Consider the following 13580-nt stretch of genomic DNA (forward strand, 5'->3'; position numbering starts at 1 on the left):
CCTTGTGTTATCAACACTGTTTTCAGCACAAATCAAAACATTGCCCCATACTAGCTACTATGAAGAAAATAAACTGTATTCCAGCCAACACCAGCCCAGGGCCCTACAAGTAAGAAGGATGTGAAGGTCCTGTAGTGTGTCAAGAGCAACAAAGCTGGTGGAAGGGCTGGAAGGCATGTCCTGTGAGGAGCAGCCAAGGACTCTGGGTTTGCCTAGTTTGGAGTGGAGGGTGAGACATGACCTCATGGCTCTGTACAGCTTCCTGAGGAAGGGAAGTGGAGAGGGAATTGCTGGTCTCATCTCCCTGGGATCCCATAGCATGAGCACCAATACTGTGAGTTTCCTTCTCTTACTGGTATTGAGCAGCTTTCAATCCTCTGCCAGACAAGTGGGTGTGAAGCAAGCAGGCAAAGACATGAAGGTCTGGAACCAGCATCTCATTCATCTGTAATTCAAAATGAAGTGGGTTAGAGCCTGGCAGTCAGAGCATAGCACTATGTTTTAGGCCTGCCTATCAAATGAAAAGCTTGATGGAACTCATGTAAATGTCAGCTTAACATTGTTTTTTAAAAGGAGGTTTAAGACCTTATGTAGGTCACTATTGATTGAAAGGTTGCTCTGGTTAGCCTTTCTGAAAATTGCTTTTCTGGCTTTTGGTACTCTGGCATAAATACCTCATGCTGGGTACTGTAAGCATATCTTGGTATCAGCTGTGTATAGAAGACAAGACACAGGAAAGATACAAGTTAAACATGCAGATACATGAACTATAAGAATGAGCAGATAATAGAAAGAGTAAAAGTAGAAATTGTACGACACTATCAGTGGGCCATTAAAAGATCCATCAAAACATAAACCTTAGAAGGTTCAATGAAAAATTTTGAAAATGGATGAAAAGAAAAACAAGATTACTGCAGGTCTCATAAGAGGGAGCACGCCTATGGGTTGAATGAGGGGGATTGTGGGGTTGTGTAAAATTTAAGGGATATTCTAAGTAGATTGTGGGAATATGAAGAAATTATTACCAGACACTCAGGTAAGAGGTCAAGGATAGGGAAAGAGAGAAACAAACATGGGAAGATTGAGAGACAAAAAGGAGAGTCCAGTGTACCTAAGCAGACAGCTGGTCAGTATGTTCATCTGACCAAACCTGATACATGATCACTGCAAGCTAAACTGTCTTATTAAACTCTGTTCCTAACTATTTTCGGGGTGAGTATGCTCTCTATACTGTGTATATGTGTGTGTTTGTGGTTTTGGGGTGGGATGATCCACTAGGGAGCTCCAAGGAGGGCCTTTTATACAAATATTCTTATCAATTTCAAAGGACAAAAGTAAAAGTCCTTTCAATATAGAAAATTCTGGAGGATGCTGTCAAAGATACCAATAGGTAACATGGTGCTGAGCTCACTACACTCAGACATCAGAGCTGTAGCAACATTTCTTCAGCTGTGGTGTACAGAAAGACAAAGGTACTTCAAAGCTAGAAACAAGACAGCTTATCCCCACACAAGGCAGGCAAATTAGCTGGCTTATCCCAGTGGCAGTGATGGACAAACAGAATGCTCCCAAATTTATACTAAAATGTAAAAGACATGCTCGTATACATGATTGAAGGAGCAAGTCTGGAGCAAGTCTGTCTTGCCCTGTTTTTCCCCAATTGTGACAAACCTGCAAGTTTACCTTGTAGATAATGGTGTTTCTGCTTGACAGTGGGCAGTGGGATAAAGGTACAGGGGTATGTGGTTTCTTCAAATGGAACAGCAAACTGGAAAAGAAACATGCATGGGTCACCTGAAGGTTCCCCTGGCAACTCAGTAATGTGCACAGGGAATTGGAGAAGCCAAAGGCAACCAATGCAAGCAGAATGAGACCCAGAACAGTGGGGGGTATGGGGGGAAGGAAAGAGGAAAGATGATGCTTTTAGAAAAGAACTACTTGGTTTTTGGTTGCAATGAATGAGAGGATTAAAGGTTCAAGAAGATGAAACTGTATCCTGGGGAAGGGCAAACACATTTGTCAGCTCCAGGAAGTCTTAAATTCTTTTTCTTTCAGATTCAGATTTTTCTGTTTGGTTTTTTTTTTCTTTTTTTTTTTTTTTTTTTTTTTTGTTTGGTTTGGTTTTTGGGGTTGATTTTTTTTCCAAAAGGGAACTGCATTACTAATTTGCCTGTTGTAACATGAACTGACTGAACTGAAATCATCCATCCAGTTATTGAACATTTTTAATTGCTGATTTTCTGGAGTCACAAGCACAGCACATGATAGCACTAATCCCACAAATATATATATAAAAATAGCATCCCTCTTTACTATGGAATATTGCCCACACTAATCAGCAGATTTTGCTGCAGCTTGAGTGAGTGCTGACTCTGTGGGCTGGTGCTGTTTAAAAAAGTAAGTTGTTAATGCAATACCACCCCGAGATGGTACTTTTGAACTCCATTTGACAAGAATAGCTCATGTATCATGAGGTGATGCTAATGGGGTCTCCAGCTTGCCTGGTAAATATCCATATATCTGACACTGAGATGCTGCATAAGTTAATACTGGAGGCAGCACACACTCTAGTGTGTATTAAATATTTTGAGCTCTTAGTCAAAGACTTGTCAAAAGCAGGTAAATGCATACAAGTTATTTCTCTTCTCTGTGATGTTGTGTAGTTCCCACAAAACTAGGATGGGAAGCAGTAAATATCTTCAGTATATTATAGATATTTTTATATGGGGCTGTATGGATGGGACGATAGACCTGTATACATATATGCCTGAGTTAATAGTTACATTGCAATTCAGAAGTACCACAGTCTGTGTTTGGCTCCCTAAACTCTAGTCAAGAGAATAGGCGAAACCTCACAGCTTTTTCCTAAGAAATAAGCCCTTTACCCAACCACAGCAAGCCTTCCATTCCCACTTCATTCCTACTCTTGCCAGCTCTATTTGCATGTTTCCAAGATCAGTCATGTCCATCTTTTGAACAGCATGGGCATGGTCAATTTTGAAAAGCAAGGCAAAAGAAGTGTAAATTTTTAACATACCAAGTAAAGTTCTTGTCCAATACTTACATTGTCCAACCTCTGGTCATAGGTGAAGAATATTTTGGGGTCAGTTGAGCCAGACGGGCCTCTGTACCTCATCAAGAAAAGAGACTTGGAAAATCTTTGTCCTTTAAAGAACTGGACTTTGTCATCAGTGCCAAATGCAGTAACGAGGCATGCCACTTTCCTTACATGATGGGGCAGATCCAGGCGTACATTTGTGCACCTGGAGTACATTTGTGTACATTGAGTACATTTGTGCTCAACGGTAGCTGGTAATGAGGAATCAGCAGACTACAGTTTTGTTAGCTTCTTGTGTAAGTCATCATAGCATCGTATCATAGAATCGCAAAATGGTAATTATTTGTAAATATTGCCAAAAGCACATTAACAGTATATGAACTGCATCTGCTTGCTCTAGGTTATGCAAAGATCTTTAGCACCACTGTACAGCTCCCACAACTTGAACAGTATCCAGACATTCATTATCTGAATATTTAAACATAAAGTGATGCAGGTTTGAAATACTTGTTGCACTCTTTCATTAAAAGATCCAGATTCAAAGATAAGTATGCAAATGAGCTATTTTGAAATGAATAAAATATTTAAAAGTAAGTATACTTTATGAAAGAGGAAGACAATAAACAGCTGGGAAAAAAAACACCTTTGTGAAAACAAGCCTTTTTCACTAGTTTTTCACCCATTGGATATTACTTAGATAATGACTTTGTTATGGTTGTAGTAAAGAGGAATATTAAAACAAAAACCAAGGATGTGAGAGAGAGGGTTAGAAAGAAGAATGCAAATGGAAAACCCCACTCAAACTTCATTTACAGTAACTAGCATGTTTTCCCTTCAAACTGCTCCAAGGTTTCTGTGGATGTGCTTTACAGCCTACTCAGCAAATGTAGATTTTTGTGGTCACTAATGTACTTGTTTACTGGAATGTCTCCAGGCCTAAATAATTGGGAGATATTTTCTGACATGTAAAAGAATTGAAAAAGCCTAAAACTTTTGTGGGACCAAAATTATTTGCTAATATAAACAAAGAGTTTCAGCTACCAATGAAGAAAAACATTGAAAATGTTAAATATCTCTTCTTAAAGTAATGGAATGTTTAATATTTTTGAAACCAAACATTTCTATTTTCCTTTCAGGATGATCTTTTAAGATAAATTTTTTTTTTACCCCAAATCACATATAGAAAAATAATTATTAAAAAATAAAGAATAAGCGTTTCTTCTAAATTGATCTATTTTTTTTTACTGTAGTCATTCACAGCCAAAAATTCCCTGTTCGTGTCACAATCACAAAGAAGATTTCAAAACTGGGTATTACAAGAACAGTTTTGCAACCAACTAATGACTACAAGTAAGGCTAGCTACCTCACCCCTTCCAAAGTTCCCTCATTTCAGACAAACGCTGACACATTGCAGGCAAACCACATTTTATAGTTGTGTAAAAAGGGAACTGAAAACATCTGAACAAAATAAAACCACTGTGACTTACAAACACTTCATCAGTGTAAACTTTTTCTTTCTGTATCTGGATAACATTAAACTGCCTGTTTCTTTTTCACTATTAAAACCCCCCAAATAACATCCTTTTTTTTCTTTTAAATTTAACACCCACAGTGGCATTTTGTTCTTCTAAATTCCGGCTGTTTTAACATCAGGCATCTATCCTCAGTGGTTGCCTTTACAGACAATGGAAAAAAGCAGCAAGTTCCAAGGATGTCCTATTCTATTCCTATGGGAGACAAGACCATCAGGAAGAAGCAATCTTTGGAGGTAAACACATCTCCACTTACTACAGAGGTAACCAAGTAAATTAGCCTTTGAAGAGCTTCAGTGAGGGAAAACATGGCAGTTTCACACCTGACTCCTGTCTGAACTGACCTCTGGTTTGGATGAATCAGAAGTTACACTCCCAGCAACCTCTTCTAGCTTCATGGTAGGTGATTGCTTCAGCCATATCTAATTGGTTCTGGCTGTGGTTTTGACTTGCAGATGGGATCAGTTTATTTGCCTAAGTAACATCATCTAGTGCCATCTGGGATACCATAGGGTATCTCAGGTAGCTGCCTGGGGCTAGCAGGCATGACACAGGACCTGCAGAAGATCTGGCTTCTTCTGGACTGTCAGAGGCCATGCCAGCTAAGGTTTTCAAATGGCCTCTGACACTTACCTTTAGCCAGTTGAGCCCATACGCTTTCAAGCCAATATACTTGGAGCATGACCTTTTGCAAAGGGGCATGCAGAGGAAGTCTTTTCAATTTACAGAGAAGTACATGCTGCTGTTTGGGAAGACACCTCCTATCACAATGTCAGACTCCATGAGGGCTGAATCCAAATGCCATCCAGCCAGTTGTATGGATGCTCAAATGTCATCAGCTCCTGTTCATCATGGTCCCAGCAGAGGTAGACCATGTTTGAAGGATCCAGGAAGGCAGAGGAATGCAGCAGTGGAGATGTAGGCTGGCCAGAACAAAAACATGGGAGGAACAAGCAGAAAAGCATACTCTTGATTCTTGAGAAGAGAACTGCCGTCATCAACAGGACCACTGGAGTTTCTGAGTCTTGCTGATACCTTGGGCAGCTATTGTGCTACGAGTGGCCCAGTTTATATGGAAGCACATGAAGCTGGGCCTGTTGCCAGAAAGGAGGAGTGGAAACTGACTGTTCTATATCCAATTTAATACGTAAGAAAGATCAACACTTTACATAATATGCCCTGGCACCCTGCCTCAGTGAAACCATACTAGGCCATGCCATATACATCTTAAAACATTTTAATTTTTTGTACTGCAGAACCAAAAAAAACCAACAAAGCGTGTACCTCCCACCCAGTACTCCTCAGAGTGAGTGATGCTGGCTCTTCTCACCAGGGAAAAGAGGCTCTTCTGACTAACTTGCCTTTGTGTTGAAATGAACCCTGACTATAGCATCCTATTATCTGGTACGATGGTTATTGGCAAGTTTGTTGGAAATGGGCTGGTGAGTCTTACAGCCATGGTTTATCAGAGGAACCTGCTGTGGCACATGAAAATGGGGACTGTAGTGGAATAGCAGAATAAGAAAAATGCCTTTGCACGCAGTATGCCTTGGTGGGAGTGAGTGGAAAGAGAAAAGGCATCATCTGTTGCCCTGCTTAAGACCTTTAAGTGTAATGATATGAAAAACAGAAAGCCTTTGTTGGTTTCCAGCCGGTTCTGACAGGAAGTGCCTTGTGCATTTCATCTCCAATTTGTTCAGTTGCATAAGCCACTATAAAACATAGTCCAGGTCTGTGGGTTTTGAAGGACGTGGTACTTTATTCCTATTTACTTGCTAGGAAAGCCTAGAAAAGCCCATTTGTATTAGTCTGCTGAGACAAGTGCTTGCAGAACAGATAAATAACAGAGAAGAAGCGATATCTAATCTCATCTTCAGGGACAAAGCTTAAACAGATCAGATTGCATATAGATTGCTTGAATCCCAGGTTAGGTTGTTGACAGTACTGCTGTAGACAGCAAGTATATTTGTGGTTTGTTTTGTGAATTATGTTAATACGATGCCAACATTTTAAATTTTCTCTGCTCCAGAGAGGCCCAAGACACTATTCTGGGGGAACTAGACAGGGCTGAGGGATATGGCAATGCAAAGGACAGGACAGGGATATAAAAACTGAGGAACTTCAGCCAATCTGTGGAGACCACCAAAGACAGAGTTAATGATACAGGGGGGAGGGAAAGGGGGAAAGGAATCTGCATGACTGCATTAGGGTGTTTTGCAGAGCTGCTGTCATGAGAAATATTCACTGTTGCTACTTCTCCATTCTTTTAAGCAGAAAACCCCTCTCTCACACTGGGGAGAGTGTGAGATTAGGGGATGCAACTGAGACACTGCTGGAACACATGTCGGAGGATTACAAGGAGTGATTGTTTAGCTGTGTGACAAAGATTAGAACTGCATGGTTTCTTCAATAGAGCAGGATGTGGTGTTTGCATGCCACTGCTGAGGGGCGTGGGAGAGATCCAGGAGCAGGAAGATAACACACATTGACAGTGAGCAACATGCCAAAGAAGATTATATAACTATAGATGACCTGAGTAGAGGAAAGAAGATAAAAACTGCTTACTTTAAAAATATAAGTGCTTATACAGGAGCCAAATATGAAAAGAAAGAGGAGAGTCAGAACCACAGAGTGCAACGGCACCGCTAGGGTCTGCCTCAGGCAGCAGAAATATTCATAGAAAGAAGGGGAAAGCAGTGATGCTTCACTGAGTTTTCTCTTTAGGAATTATGATGATGTACCACAAACTCGAGAAGAAGAATGAAAATGCTATGCCAAGTATTCTTTTGAAATGATCCTGAAGGCTCCAGTGCTGGTATCTTTTGCTGGCAGCACACACATCCCTGACACACAGACAACTCCAAGTCCTATGTCTCCCCAGCGCAACAACTCCCTGTTGCAGTGCAGGGTAGGAAGCGCGAGATTCCTGTTATAACCAGTTGAAGCAACATATGTATTTCATGTTACAGTATTTGAGCTTCTGTTGAAGTTATTTAACATCTTTGCTTGTTCCTTTAGGTCAATTTTTAGCAAAATACTCAATAAAAAAGAAAAAAAATAAAAATCACAGATTCTCGCTTTGGAAATGGGGAAAGAAATGCAACCTGCAGCTCAAAGACCAAAGTCTGTTGAAAGTGGATATCCAGTCAAAAGGATTTATTTAGGTTGCCATCATGATCAGTGGCAGAGGAAGCCTAGACTAACTTAGATCAAACAACTGTTTCGGAATAAATCCAAAATGCAGCATTTCTATACCCTTTAAATGCCTTCGCATTTGTTAGTATAAAGCTAGTCACTCATTTCAAAACATTCAGTTTTGAACTTAGTGTGAAAAACATCTTGCTGAAGATTAGCTGTAAGACTTTTAGGGAATAATTAAATTTGAGAATAATGCATAGATATATAGAAGTCTAAACAAATACAGGTGCATCCCTATACATGAGTTGTCAGTGGAGCCCTGAATTAGGAGACATAATTCACTTGTCCACACATAGGTGTCTGTATTTGAGATGCCTTCTTGTGTTTCACCTGCTGCTCCAGGAGGGTACAGTTTTCCTGCTGTACCTGTCTCATCTCTGTCAGCTCTGTGTGGATATCCTCAGTCACTAGGCCATCTAAAATAGCTGTTCATACATATGTTAAGAGTTAGGATCCCCATGGTTTCGCCTGGGCTCTGGCAGTGACTGTACATTTGACTCAGAGCAAATATACTTAAGGCAGCCTCCTAGCAGGGGTGGTAAAATGCAGTTATTGCAAAGTTAATTCAGATCCAGAAAGGCAGCAGGGCTAGGAGTATGCTCTATCATTATCTTTTTACAGACAATGTTTTCTTAATGAGGTTTCAAAGACAGAAGAGGTACAACAGCTTGTTCACTGAGGCTTTGTGTTTGCACAGCTTTATTTCTTAAAGATTTGCGTCTGACATCCTGTATTGAGAGGAAGCTGGGCTGCTTGCCCCAGGCCCAAACTGCACAGGGGCTGCAAACGTCTAGCACTGCTCATATAGGAAAGAAGGAGAGCAGCAACCCAGGAAGCTGGGAATTAGTCACGAGAAAAACAAACAAAAAAAGGAGGAAGAGGACAATTAACGACAAGGGGCTTCCTCCTAAATCTGATGTCCCCACCCAGAACCGCTTCGCGGTTCTGCAGGGGGCTAATGAGAAAGCACCCACCACACCTAATGAGCACCCTGCTGATGCACCAGTAAAGAGGATCGCTACTGGTGCCTCCAGGAAAAAGAGGAGGGTCATAGTAGTAGGGGACTCTGCTTTGAAAGGCACAGAGGCGCTCATCTGCTGGCCTGATCCAGTCTCGAGGGAGGTGTGTTGCCTGCCGGGGGCTCGAATCAGGGATGTTGCTGAGAGGCTGCCTGCTCTAGTAAGTCCTGCTGACTATTACCCCCTCCTAGTGGTCCATGTGGGTGCTAGAGATATAGATAGAAGTAAGCCTGGAAAACATTAAGAAGGACTACAGAGCCCTGGGAGAGGTGGTTAGGGGCTCTGGAGCTCAGATAGTTTTTTCATCGATTCTCCAGGGCAAAGGGGAGGACCTTAAAAAGGCTAGGCGCGTTTGGCAGGTTAATAAATGGTTAGAAAGCTGGTGCCATAGTCAGGGGTTTGGCTATTTAGAACATGGGGCTCCATTTGGGCGGCCAGATCTACTGGAGGCTGGTGGAGCTGGTCTGACAAAGAAGGGGAAGAGCTGTTTTGGTAGGAGGCTTGCCAGGCTGGTCAGGAAAGCTTTAAACTAGATGTGTTGGGGGAGGGGAGCATTGATCCATCCCAACATTCCTGGTCAGTTGCCAGCACCTGTAATAAGTGCTTGGAGTGATGTAGAGATGTTCCAGCTGCCCCAGCCATTGAGTCGGCTCCATTTGGAGCTCGGCTAAGGTGCCTCTATACAAACGCCCCTAGTATGGGGAACAAGCAAGAGGAATTAGAGATGTGTGCAAGGCTACGGGAATATGATGTCATTGGTATCACAGAAACATGGTGGGATGGCTCCTATGACTGGAATGTCGGAATGGAAGGTTACAGGCTGTTTAGAAAAGACAGGCCAGGCAGACGGGGAGGGGGTGTTGCTATCTATGTCAGTGATAGGCTAGAGAGTATGGAACTCTGTCTGGGGATGGGTGATGAGGTAACAGAGTGTTTGTAGGTCAGGATCAAAGGGAAAACAGCAACGGGGGACATTACGGTGGGGATCTGTTACAGGCTACCTGATCAAGAGGACTCTGTGGATGAAGCGCTCTACAGACAGATAGGAGCAGCCTCACGCTCGCAGGCCCTGGTCCTCATGGGGGACTTCAACTATCCTGACATCTGCTGGAGGGACGGTACGGCCCGGCACAAGCAATCCAGGAGGTTCCTCGATTGTGTGGAAGACAACTTCCTCTTTCAAGCAGTAGAGGAGCCGACGAGGAGAGGTGCCATGCTGGACCTTGTGCTCACCAGCAGGGAGGGACTGGTTGGAAATGTGACGCTCCAGGGCAGCCTTGGCTCTAGTGATCACGAGATGGTTGAGTTTGAGATCCTCAGGACGGTGAGAAGAGCGTGCAGCAAGCTCACTGCCCTGGACTTCAAGAAAGCAGACTTTGGCCTCTTCAGGAACCTCCTTAGTAAGGTTTCATGGGATACAGTCCTAGAGGGCAGGGGGGCCCAAGACTGCTGGTCGGTATTCAAGGATCACCTGCTACGTGCTCAAGAGTGTTGCATCCCGACTAGAAGAAAGTGCAGCAGGAGGGCCAGGAGACCTCCATGGATGGACAAGGAGCTGCTGCGGAAACTTAGAGGGAAAAAAGAAGCTTATAGAAGGTGGAAGCAAGGACAGGCGGCCTGGGAAGAATATAGGAGCATTGCCCGAGAAGCTAGGGACCAGGTTAGGAAAGCTAAGGCCCAGCTAGAATTAAGTTTGGCAAGGGATGTAAAAGATAACAGGAAAGGATTCTATAGATACGTAGCAAATAAAAGACAGACTAGGGACAATGTGGGCCCTCTCCAGAAGCTATCAGGAGAACTGGCTACCATGGATTTGGAGAAGACTGAGGTTCTTAATGACTTCTTTGCCTCAGTCTTCACCAGCAAATGCTCTGACCACACAACCCAAGTCTTGGAAAGCAAATGCAGGGACTGTGAGAACGAAGACCTTAGGCCCACTGTAGGAGAGGATCAGGTTCGAGACCATCTTAAGAACCTGAACGTGCACAAGTCCATGGGACCTGATGAAATCCATCCACGGGTCCTGAAGGAGCTGGCGAATGAAGTTGCTAAGCCACTGTCCATCATATTCGAAAAATCCTGGCAGTCAGGTGAAGTTCCCGATGACTGGAAGAAGGGTAATATAACCCCCATTTTCAAGAAGGGGAAGGTGGAAGACCCGGGGAACTACAGACCAGTCAGTCTCACCTCTGTGCCTGGCAAAATCTTGGAACAGTTTCTCCTGGAAAACATGCTAAGGCACATGAAAAACAACGAGGTGGTTGGTGACAGCCAACATGGCTTCACTAAGGGGAAATCCTGCCTGACCAATTTGGTGGCTTCTATGATGGAGCCACGGAACTGATGGACAGCGGCAGAGCAGTTGACGTCATCTACCTGGACTTGTGCAAAGCGTTCGACACTGTCCCGCACGACATCCTTGTCTCTAAATTGGAGAGACATAAATTTGATAGATGGACCACTCGGTGGATAAGAAACTGGCTCGATGGCCGCATGCAAAGAGTTGTGGTAAATGGCTCGATGTCCAGTTGGAAACCCGTAACGAGTGGTGTCCCTCAGGGATCGGTGTTGGGACCGGTCCTGTTCAACATCTTTGTCGGCGACATGGACAGTGGGATTGAGTGCGCCCTCAGCAAGTTTGCCGACGACACCAAGCTGTGTGGTTCGGTTGATACGCTGGAGGGAAGGGATGCCATCCAGAGGGACCTTGACACGCTTGTGAGGTGGGCCGATGACAATCTTATGAAGTTTAACCAAGCCAAGTGTAAGGTCCTACACCTGGGTCGGGGCAATCCCAGGCACTGCTACAGGCTGGGCAGAGAAGAGATTCAGAGCAGCCCTGCAGAAAAGGACTTGGGGGTGTTGGTTGACGAGAAGCTTAACATGAGTCGGCAGTGTGCGCTTGCAGCCCAGAAAGCCAACCGTATCCTGGGCTGCATCAAAAGAAGCGTGACCAGCAGGTCGAAGGAGGTGATCCTGCCCCTCTACTCTGCTCTCGTGAGACCTCACATGGAGTACTGCGTACAGTTCTGGTGTCCTCAACATAAAAAGGACATGGAGCTGTTGGAGCGAGTCCAGAGGAGGGCCACGAGGATGATAAGAGGGCTGGAGCACCTCCCGTATGAAGACAGGCTGAGAGAGTTGGGGCTGTTCAGCCTGGAGAAGAGAAGGCTGCGTGGTGACCTCATAGCAGCCTTCCAGTATCTGAAGGGGGTCTACAAGGATGCTGGGGAGGGACTCTTCCTTAGGGACTGTAGTGGTAGGACAAGGGGTAATGGGTTCAAACTTAAACAGGGGAAGTTTAGACTAGATATAAGGAAGAAGTTCTTTACAGTGAGGGTGGTGAAGCACTGGAATGGGTTGCCCAGGGAGGTTGTGGATGCTCCATCCCTGGCGGTGTTCAAGGCCAGGTTGGACAGAGCCTTGAACCACGTGGTTTAGGGCAAGATGTCCCTGCCCATGGCAGGGGGGTTGGAACTAGATGATCTTAAGGTCCTTTCCAACCCTTATGATTCTATGATTCTATGATTCTAAATACCCACTGTTGTAACAGTACTGGTTCCAGCAACTTCTCTTGAACACAATGATTTCCCAGCACTCCTCCATACCATGATGCCCCTTCTAGCCTTATACCCTAAATCAGTTACCTCTGCTGTAAAATACCCAGCTCTTTCTATGTCCCAAATTCCCTAATGGCTTTTATTTGGCCCAGTTCCTGGTCAAGGGGCAGCACATCCTTATGGTGATGCAGAAACATGCATATGCTTCCTGGGCAGCCAGTGCTTTCATGTTGCTCAGTGGGCCAGCAGAACTGACCATAACCACATTCTCCTGCCTTTCCATTACTCGTAACATTAATGGGTTCTCAATCCTCTGCTAACCGTAGCATACAGAAGCAAGTACTTCTGAGAACACTGTTCCTCTGCCTACCTCAGCTAATATCTGTTAATAAGTTGAAGAGCTAACGGGGGAAGAGGACACTAACTGGAAGACAGGCAGATCAGTGTATGAAGATAGATAGACAAGAAAGCAGCCACCTCATTTTCTTGGCAAACGTGGTTAAAAAATGACACTACATCATACTTTAGGAAGAAGTTCTTTCCTGTGAGGGTTGTGAGACACTGGCACAAGGTGTCCAGAGAAGTTGTGTCTGCCCCATTCCTGGCAGTGTTCCAGGCCAGGTTGGACGGGGCTTGGAGCAACCTGGTCTAGTGGAAGGTGTCCCTGCCCGTGGCAGAGGGTTGGAACTGGATGAGCTTTAAGGTCCCTTCCAACCCAAACCATTCTTTGATTCTATAATAGGAACAAAACGTGAGGCATGGTTTGGGCTTTTCAATTAAGTAAATTGATCACTCCATGCTCCTTTTTCCTATGAGTCCGCGCCGTTACCATCTGCAGGTGGCTCAAGCAGAGCAGGAGTCAAAGGATTCTTCTCAACCTTCTTTGACGGTTGTCCTTTTACGGCGCATAGATGAATATGCTATGTGGATCTGATGGATCTCCTTGTTTCTGCAGAGGAATGTGAAAGCAGTGATGACATCTGAGGGATAGATCTTTCTGCTAAGTAATTTCGATTTATTTCTGTCATGTTTGAAAAAAAATCAACACTTATCTGAAAGAGCCCTTATTAGGAAAGATTTTGAGACAGAAATCATTGTGGAGGCTGAAGGAACTAAAAAAACCACCAGCAGGTCAGCAAGGAGGAGAAGACAGGAAAAACATGGCAGCCAGCTACAGTGAAATGCCATCTGTCTGTCTTCTGTGAATAGAAG

The sequence above is a fragment of the Strigops habroptila genome, chromosome 3 (assembly GCF_004027225.2).
Source record: "Strigops habroptila isolate Jane chromosome 3, bStrHab1.2.pri, whole genome shotgun sequence".
Taxonomy (NCBI): domain Eukaryota; kingdom Metazoa; phylum Chordata; class Aves; order Psittaciformes; family Psittacidae; genus Strigops; species Strigops habroptila.